Below are 10,639 nucleotides of genomic sequence, written 5' to 3' on the forward strand. Positions count from 1 at the left end.
AGGAGGAGCAGGAATTGAAACCTCTTGAGGAAACCACAATGACAGTACAGCATTAAATAACCCCAGAGTAAAGAGTAAAGGCCTGCCACTCACTTTGGGGATCCCTAGGAGCAGAAGAGACATGGTTAGTTTTCTGTTTCTTCTTCAAAGGGGCAGCTGTCCTGGAAGCCTGAGAAGACCCAAACTCAGGACGGCATTCCACAACTGCGGTAGGAACCTCTTCCCGAAAGAGAAACTGCGGAACCCCATTAGACCTCTCAGAAACAATCAACCGTGTTTCCCTCTGAACGCTCAAAAAGGACTCCTGCAAAGCCTGGTCAGACATGCTGCCTGCCAAATCCTCACCAGCCTCCAACCCAGATGTGGTAGAAGAATCTGACAAAACAACTGGGTGAGCCTCCAGGTGCATTATAACCTCAGGAGAAGCACCCGGCAGTGGCTGGACAGCGGAAGATTTTGGCCTTACCTTATGCACCTTCTTCTTGCCAGACGGCTGACCCTCAGGGCAGGAAGTTCCATCCATAGTACCCGCAGCAAGAAGCTTAAGTCACTGGTTCTCAAGGTACAAGGAAAGGGAAGAAAGCCTACTATGAAGAGGAGTTTTGGAGACAACACCTGACAAACTGAACAAGATGTATGGTCGTTAGCAGCACCAAGACAAAAAAAAAAGACACTTATTGTGACGGTCTTTACGGGGAATCAGTCTCCCACACTGGCATTCACACTTCCTGGATGACATTAACTCCAAACAGAAAAAGTAACCAAAAACCCAGCTGGGTACTTATCTGCAACTGTGAGGACTCCAGCAAACAGGAGTAAACACAGAAAAGCTAGTAAACAGAAAAATAGATGTATGCAATAGACCTGTGGTTAAAACAGCGTTCGGACTGGTAGCAAAAAAGTTCTGAGGATGGTACGTCTGAATGTTATCTTTATGCCCTACCTTATGCAAGGAGTACACAGGTGACTTTCAGTATACCTTAAAGCAACGGAAATCTCTGTAAACTGGATGGACGGAGGGCTTCACGGCAGGGAATCCTTATTAGTAAGGAATACTGCAGCGGTGAATGTAAGGACATCATAAATTCTCAAACAATAAGAATGCAGCGCTGAACTGATACTTGGTGCTAAGAATAAGGAAGCAGTAAAGCAAGGAGGAGTGAGAAAAATAAGGTGAATTACGGGTGCAAGGTTTGGAGACAAGAGGAATGATGAAATACAAGAGATGAAAAATAGGTCAAGGTTGAAGTGGATCAAGTGACACCATCATTACAACTATAACTGCATATGCAGTTTGAACTCCAGTTGGATTTTCTGTTTTTTAAAGACAATTCTACAAACAAGTTCTCTAAGGCAGAGCAAATGCTTTTCCATGGTGACACCTCACAGGTGTCCACAACTTTATCCCACAAATAAATAATAAACAGTCAGATTACCACAACACTGTCAATAAAAAGAAGCATCAACGCTGTCAATGAAGCATCAATGCTGAAGGACTGCAAAGGCAAAGGACATGCTACACTATGTTCTATAACTTCTTCATTACTGCACACAGGAGATGGCCAATCAAAGTAATAATCAGGCAGACTGACAGGTGACAGCTTGATGGAGGAATTCCAGTGTCTGCAGTACCATGAGGGAATCACTAGGCAGGATACACAAGCTTTAAGCATTACACACCATGCAAACTTTTACAGTTGTTTAGGGAAACAGAAATCAAGTTTTCTAATCTTAATAGCCAGTACATGCAGAATCCACCTACTAGGCATAGCATAAGAAAAGTAAATCTTACTTTCCACTGTTGCTCCACAGTTCAAGACTATCTCTTTGTATAAAAGTTTTACAAGCACAGGTATCAATAAACATTTATTTTCAAATTGCAAGAGGAACTGGAAAGGAAAGACTAGCACTCCTCATTTCACATCCCAAATAAACAAACAATAACCCCCATCAATTAATCAAGGTCACAAATGGACTCGCTAGTCTGATTAGATCATAGACTTGTAAAGTTGACAACCATCTGTGACATCGGAGAATTTAAAGCCCACAAAGCCAAGCTTCATGCTTGCACCAAATAACATCTTGTGAAATACAAAATGAGTATTTATGATAAGTATCTAGGTATTCTAAGCTAGAAGTATTTGTCCTACTGAATAACAATGTTATTTCATTATCAGAATATTATATGAAAAAGTATGGAATGTGCACTCTTGCATGGTTGGCAACAGTTGCCTGACAGCTATTACGCAGGAGCTGTCTAATTGAAGAAGCATCCTGAAGTACTTTTGCCATAAGATGTCCATTTTTGTAAACATGCATGGGAAGTGCAAAAGGTGTGGTAATTATTCTCAATTCCACTTAGTACTGAAAACTATCATCTCTGCCAGCATGCATGTATGCCCATGAGTGCAGACACACACACACACACCTAACAGCTGTGGAGAAAAAAATATGTATTTGTTTTCTTCATCAATGTGATAACCTTAGATTTCAGCATGGTGTTTCTACAAACCCTTTGTTCATCTGTCAGCACAGTAGCTGACTGGGTGTCAAACTCTGCTTTCCCTTCTAGCCACTCTTGAGCTGAATTTTCTGAATCCATGCACAATATTCATAAAGGCTGGCACAGTTGTGCTGCTCAGCTATAAATGCAACTCAGGGATGTGCAAAATTAGCATGCCTCAGGATCCCATTAAGTCCATCTGATAAATATCTGAAATCCCAAATCACAATTACAACAACTGGAAAGAGTTTGTCCAGTCAGTACACTGTACTTGTGCAGGACTGAGATGCACAGCTGCAATCTGCTCCATTTAGGGAAACAGCATACCATATTGCATTGAATAGGTACAACATAGTTAATAGCCATGTGCACCTTCACAGTAGTTATGTAGTACAAATATCTCCAAATGATTGTACTACACAACTTCTTAATGTTGATGTGGTCCATGGCAAGCATTTGCTTAATTTAAATAAACCACATCCATGTACTACACAACTTTTTAATGTTGATGTGGTCCATGGTAAGCATTTGCTTAATTTAAATAAGCCACATCCATGCACTATCACATTTGCATGCAGTTCCAGAAAACTGAGCAATCACTTTGCTGCTCACTTCTGGAGCCATGCAGAGATTCTTTCTGAATCATGTCCGGCTTGCATATGGTTAATATTCAACTGTTTATGAATTGCCAAATTTCTCAAACACATAACACATTGCCCAGCAATTTAGTTATATAATTCCCAGGAAATGCAAATGACCTGTCCTCAAGCAGAGCTTCCCACTGCCAAATAGTTGTAATAAAAACTATAAACAATGTCTACACTTTCTAATGTGTTTATGAGTTTAAAGAAAATGCATTCATCAAAGATGTAGTAGTTAACAAGTGTTATTGCTTACTTCAATTTTAAAGTCCGGTTCAAGTTTTTCAGTAAGAGTAAAGACAGCAGCTTTGACTCAGATACAGAAAACTATTCTGAATTGAACTTGCTTATAATGCAGCTACTGTGTGGTGGGGGCTTGTTTTACCACTGCAGGGGAACAGATGGCATATACATGTAATTAGTAATATGAATTTTCCTGACCACTTTACAAATGAAATTTAGAAAGTACAAGTGAGTCAGCAAAGGAGACACCAGTGTTTAGAGTGATATTATGTTTGCTATGATAGAAATCTTTAATTGGATAGTTGCTAATTTAATAACCGTAATACATGAGCTGCATCCTTTATTCTGTATTTTTAACAGATACTACCGAACAATACAGTTATGCAATGCTGCCTCCTACAGTACATACATGTATGTATTTGTGTGGTGGAAGAGAATGGTCTCAAAACGGGTGTTTAATTCCCCAAATCATGGCTGTACAACTTACACTATGTCATATCAATACTCAGAAACCAGGAGCAACTGATATTTTGCTGTTGATCCTCCCTAACGCAGTAATTTGACACTTACATCAAACTTCATAGTACTGTAACAGGCATAACACTACAACTCATGTTAGTGACACAATCTTGCCACTCCGACTATTGGCAAAAGTACATGATGGACAAACAAGCTCCCCCAATGCCAAACTGATCTACCTACAGTTCCCATGCCAGGTCTGAATCTCATTTAAACTTACACAAAAAATTAATACTAGTATCGTAAAAAATATCGTCTACCTATCGACGGACAACTGTAAATCATTCATAAAAAGCTAACAGTGATACACTGACACCACACAGTGAAAAGAATGTATCTATAAAAAATGGTACGAGTTATTACCAATCATGTCAGCATATAATTTCTGACAAGCAGAAAGGCAGTGACAATAAAACTAAACGACATGGACATACTAATTAAGCAAGCAAACAAACAGTAATAAAGCTTTTATTTACACCCACCTCATCAACAACAGGAGCTCACATCCCAAATCATCGGCGCCTCTCTGACGTATGCGCGCAGGTGTCGTCACGATACTTCCTCATTGCATTAAGCAGGTGGAATTGTCAATACTGAGTTGGAAAGCCTGCTATTGTTTCACTATAGCTAGTGATTAAACAGTTAGCCTAGTAACGGTAAAAAAAAAAAAAAACAAAGAAAGAAAGAAACCGAGCGCCAAATAGATCCACTATTGTCCAGTTTTAAACGAGGTGACCACCCGAGAGGTTAGGGATTGTGAATCTTCTTGTAAACGGAATTGTCAATGGTTGACTGAGGATACGTGTCCAAAGCAGCAGCACTTCACGTGCTGTATATACCTCTCAACTGATCTGATTTAGGCAGATTTTGCATTCTCCATAAATTTACCGACTCTTGTGATTTTCCTCATAAATATATAACTGTCCAGTGGTGTACCTTTCAACCTCCTGTCACATAAAATCTGACATAATGGGTGGGGGGTGGCAAATGCCCAAAAGTAGGAACAGATTTTAAATATTGCCCTTATAAACTTGTTAGAATAACAGGATTTCTGTTAGCATACATTTTTCTGAAGAATATTAAGTTAGAAATTCAAATGTATATTATTTAGTGACTTCAATCCACAGATCACCCCATTGCTTGTCAGAAAACCACCAATTTATGAGGAAGAGATAAAAATAGGCAAAATCTGGACATTCTGCGAAAATCTATATGTAATACGACACATTTTAACCACCCTTTGGGCTTCCTAGCTGAAGTTGGTGGTGAACTGTTAAGTTTTCTACATTTGCTCAATTTTTCCCACGTTATGAAAGGGAATGTTCTACGTTTCAGTGATGAAACGTTGACAGCTACGGACTACAATTTAAAGATGTTTAATTGCAAAAGAAGGAAAAAATTAGAAAATGCTCCTCTTTTGCAACATCTGCTATTATTTTTAATGCTCGGAAGTTGAGATGTTTTTATTTGTATCGGGCGGGAGCTGCTCATGATAGTCCTGCAACATTGTGGTAGGTTTCCGGGAACAGTCTATATTTAAATAGTTTCCTAAGTACCAACATTTTCGTGCTGAGCCATACATCTCAACGTCTAAGTGCAAGAAATCTGGACAAAGCCTAAAATAATGGGGAGGTAGTTAAAGGCCCCAAAATGGAGACAGATTTTAGATATTGCTCTTATAAACTTTGAAAATTTGCTCCAAAAACGGGTTTTGTGTTAGGATTCATTTTCTGTAGGCTATATAGTCTGAATCTCAATTGTACCTTAGTGAGTTACTTAAATCCTCAGCAGTACGCCAGAAAGCCGCAAATTTTATGAGGTGCGTTAAAAATCATAACACTTGTCTTTAAAAATCATAGCAAAGGGTTACAAAGATAAGCACTGTTATTTTTCATAACATAAGGTCTTGGTTCGCTAAACCTTATACAGTTAGAGATATCGTAGTTTTGCGCAGACTTAGTTTAATTATTTAATAAAATATGTACCCATAAGCAGGTCTCATTTTATGATGCAAACAAGTAAATCTAGAAGAACAAGGCTTTTAAAAATCAGAGGGCGAAAATCGTATTTTAGTATGTGCAATAGGATACTCCCTGAGTCCCCGGCATAGGTCTGCATGTGCTCTAGTTTTGGCCACTGTCCCATGGACAGCCGTATGGTAATTGGTGTCGTCTGTAATGGGTGTGTGTGCGTATCCAGCAGTGAACTGAAGTCTTATAAAGGATTAGATTTTTTTCTGCTTTGTGCACACGCTGTCATGGATGGGCCCCATCCCCGTGTAGTCCTCATAAGACCTTGCATTGGAGTAAGTGGGTAAATGATGAATGAAAGAAATGGTCCAAATGGATGATAAAATGCAATTCCGCTGATGGGCAGTAGTTGGCAGTGTAGTATTGAAAAGTTCCAAGCAAAGAATTACGGCGTTTTTTATTATTTGCGTGCATGGGAACTCGGGAGAGTTTGACGCATGTTTTTCTTCTTTTTATTTTTATGTTTGGTAACCAGATATGTGTTCCGGTCCGAAGAACCTTTTCAGGCCCGAACCGGACCGTGTGAAGTCAGGGGTTTGAGCAAGCAGTGTAGTGTACTGGCTAGGGTTGCCACCTTTTCAAATGGCCAAAGTGGGACATTTTCGGAACACACATCATATTTTACAGGCCGACACATACCCACGGTCAGTACAAAGGATAGAACTTTACTTTTTTGCCTAAGTAACAGCTTATTCTTGTAGCGGTTTAGTTGCTTATTCTGTTTCTTGTAACATTTAGGCATTTTAGATACAGAAATAATTATTTTATGCAACTATTACATAACATATGGGACATAATTATGCCCTACAATCTCAGGACATTTGCCATTTTTAATATATTTTGTCAGGACATGACTGCCCAAAGAGGGACTGTCCCTCGCAAAGTGGGACAGGTGGTAACCCTAGTACTGGCTCACCTTCAGTTCTGCGCAGGAATGGGCGTGGCTCCGGTGATAGGCGTCAGAAATTGCATATGAAATGAGGCATGATTGACATGCCATTCATATTAGGCACAAGTTTTAAATTATTGCTCTGGTCATCTTATAAAGTTGATATACTAAAAGGTCCTGAAGGATGCAAAGTCTGAAACTCAACTGTTGTTATTTAGTGCAAGGGTGTTGTTAGGTGTATTCTTCGTACTCTACTGAGTACAGTTTTAAGACATAACTTAGAGAAACAATGGCTTTATGATACCGGCTTTATGGTAACAGCACACAAGTACAAAATTAAATTCTCTGGCTACAACCCTGAAATTTAGTGACATTAATCACTGATGATTTGCCAGAAAATCCCATATTTTATGAGGAACAGACCAAAAATAAGAGGAGAAGTTGGGTACTAAAGACGGAGCTAGATGGAGAGTTTACAGAATTGTCATTTAAAGTTTCAAATATAGTTATTACAGTTAAAAATCACATCATCATCATAAAATGTGTGATTTTGAGAGAAAACAAGTGGGAGTATAGTTAATCTCTATAGAGTTGTATATATTGCTCTTCTGAATATGCATGTTGCTGTAACTACTCATAAATTTTGCCAATTGAAACTGGATTGGAGCCAATGTGCCTTTAAAAATTTCAAAGAGTGAACATTTTCCATTTACTGGTATAGAGCCTATGTGTGGATGGCTGCAGGAAGCTAGCTGAATATGACATACTGGGGAAGAAGAATATGTTCCCTTGGCCATGACTGGAATAGGGAGGAAACAAGCTGTCGGTTGAATTTCAGAATGGTCAGTTGAGTCAAACTGTATGTAGGACAGAAAGACTGGAGCTGGGTCCAGAGTTTGTTTTCACATCAGAAAAGACCAAGGAAAGAAAAGGAAAACCCAGTCTGTCGAGTCCAATAAGGAGTAATTATAATTACTCTGCTCCATAACTGTATCACTTTCTGTAGAATTTTGGAGTTAGGGGAAATAGCAGAAGCATATGGAAAACCTTGAGACCAAATATATAAATGAGCATCCCTCTGTGACTCCCTTGTGGGGAGGGTGGGGGCATGGCAAGGTGGTTTCTGCACTTGTTCTTTAGAGATGAGGCCAAGAGGCTACAGAAAGGCCGGAATCACGGCTGAAGATTTTTTTTTTTTTACCATGTTTGGAACGAGGGGCCACTCATGAGGCAGAAAAAAATAGACCTGCTCAATTTGCTTGTTATTGTATTGGGGCTCCCCATAATATGTGTTGCAATTGGTTGGAAGAGAAATGCCCATTGTTTCATTCTAAAAGGGTTAAGATTTGGAACTCTTCTGTTTGTTGAAGAATCAAACCACTATCATATTTCTGATTGAATTGCAATTGTTCCCAAAAGGAGAGTGGCCTCAAAGGTTTGCAACATTAAAAATCTATGCTTTCATCATTAGAATGTTGATATGAAAAATGGCTTTTAAATGGAGCTGTGGAGTGTCTAGTCCAGATAATGCCTGTTCACACCAGTTTGGGACACCTGTGGCCACTCTATCATTGGCTACAGTGAGAACAAGGGGATGGCCCCAAGGAAACTCCTCAGAGTGCAACTTTCCAATTTTGGTTTTTCTGCAAAGATTGGATGTCAAAAATGGATCCAACATAGGTTAATCAGGTATTGACCATTGAAACACAAGTAACCATTGAAGAATTCTGTTGTGATACTTTGCCAAGGGAACTAGTATAATCGCCACAAGGATTCGAACCTAGAGACTATGAAAGTTTCTATAATTGGAAGTTGTACCCTTGAACTCCAAACCTTGAGTAGGAGTCAAACGTGATTTTTCATAACTACAGTTATTCCTATGTATGTACAAATTAGTAAAAAATAATCTGTTTTAGTAAGAAATGCCTGGATAAAGTAGTAATGGACAGATATGGATGTCAAAAATGGATCCAACATAGGACAAGCCACGCTGCTTCGCAAGGGACGGCTTGCACTTGTCACCCCTGGGATTCCGGATTTTGGCAAAGGCTCTTGCCACCCCCATAGTGCCTTTTTTAGGCAAGGCTCAAATTCTAAACCTACCACCCTAGAACAAAACAAAGAAAAAAAACTAAGGGTAATGCTGCTCAATGCCAGAAGTCTCAACCTCAAGATGCACGCACTCGAGGCCCTTCTCAGTATGGAGAACATCGATGTCTGTGCTGTGACAGAAACCTGGTTCAAGGCTCCTGAGAGCACCCCAGCACTATCAGGTTTTACCTCATATCATGCGTTCCGCCCCAAAACCCGGACAATACCAAGAAAGGAGGAGGGGTATCCATATTCATCAAGGACACCCACACCTCAAGATTGGTGGCATCGCACGATGCATCGGAAACCATCCAGGTGCAATTAACCATAGGCAAGACTGCTCTGCAATTTGTAGCATGTTACAGGCCACCCTCGCAAACTCAGGAACCTCATATGGCCTTCCTGAAAACACTGGAGGATAAATGTATCTCCGAACACCATCATACTAGGTGACTTCAACTACCCTAATATAGACTGGGAACACTACTCAAGCCCAAACACTCTAGCCCAAAAGTTCCTGGAATTCATAAACTCAAATGCCATGGAACAACTAGTCACCATCCCCACAAGAGGAGAAAACATACTTGATCTCATCATCACGAACATGGGAGCACAATGTTCAACGCCGGAAGTATACCCCTCACTGGTGAGATCTGATCACAAACTAATCTCGCTGGAGGTCCTCATCCCGCCCCACCCGAAATGAAAAGACCACAGTAAAGAACTTCTAAAGCCGACTTCACACTTCTAAAGACTAGTGTGGTCTCCTTTAAGGCCCCTGAGCCGGCGGTTAACATTACTCAAACCGCTGAATCACTTACAAATGCCTTCTACCAGCACCTGCAGGGCTGCATGGATCAGGCAATCCCAAGCAAAACAAAGACTCTTTGTACCAAAGGCAAGCGTCCAGTCTGGTGGACCCCAGCCATAAACAAACTCTACAACAAAAGGAGAAAGCTACTACAAGATAGAGCAAAATCCTTAAAAGGTAAGACATCGCTGATCACTATAAGTAAAAAGCTAAGAGCTCTCATAAAATCATCCAAAGCTAATTTTGAGAAAAAAATAGCTAAGGACTCTAAAGACAACCATAAGGCATTCTTTAGCTATGTCAGAAACCTAGGAGGAAACTCCCAGATATGCTCAGAATTAGTTCAAAATGATGTGAAGATTACTGATCCTACAGACATTGCCAACATACTGGCTGAAAGGTTCAGTGCAAACTTCTCCCTCCCCCCTAAAGGAGAGATATCTATACCAAATGATTGTAGCCCCCAAACATCTCTAACGCCCAGGTGAGAACTGCTCTCTCCAAGGCAAAGAACACAGCATCCATGGGACCTGATGGTGTCCCCGGCTGTGTGCTCCATGAACTCAACGAAGAATTAAACCCACAGTTAGGACAGCTGTTTAATCTTAGTCTCACCTCCGGATACGTACCCAGGGAGTGGCGCACAGTGACTGTGGTCCCACTCCACAAAGGCGCTGCCTCCACCGACCCTGGAAATTACCGTCCCATTAGCTTGACAAGCCTTATCTGCAAAGCCATGGAGAGGATCGTAATGGATCTCATAAATAAAGACATAGGGAACTTGCAGACTTTGGATCCAACCCAGTTTGGCTTTGTCAAAGGCAGATCATGCCTTCTAAACTTGGTTGACTTTTTCGAAACAGTCACCAAGGCCATTGACGAGGGAAAGGCAGTCCATACAGCTTACCTAGA

The 10,639-nt window shown here is 40.4% G+C and overlaps 1 protein-coding gene across 1 annotated transcript in view; it reads right to left on the reverse strand.

The window, feature by feature from the left end:
• PICK1 (protein interacting with PRKCA 1) overlaps positions 1-4,528 on the reverse strand; it is a gene marked incomplete in the record, with an annotated part of 678,344 nt that extends 673,816 nt beyond the window's left edge. The window contains 1 exon segment of the mRNA XM_044068524.1: positions 4,389-4,528.
• Between the last annotated feature and the right edge of the window lie 6,111 nt (positions 4,529-10,639).

Source organism: Protopterus annectens, chromosome 1.part0, assembly GCF_019279795.1.
Source record: "Protopterus annectens isolate FY-2018-M chromosome 1.part0, PAN1.0, whole genome shotgun sequence".
Taxonomy (NCBI): Eukaryota; Metazoa; Chordata; order Ceratodontiformes; family Protopteridae; genus Protopterus; species Protopterus annectens.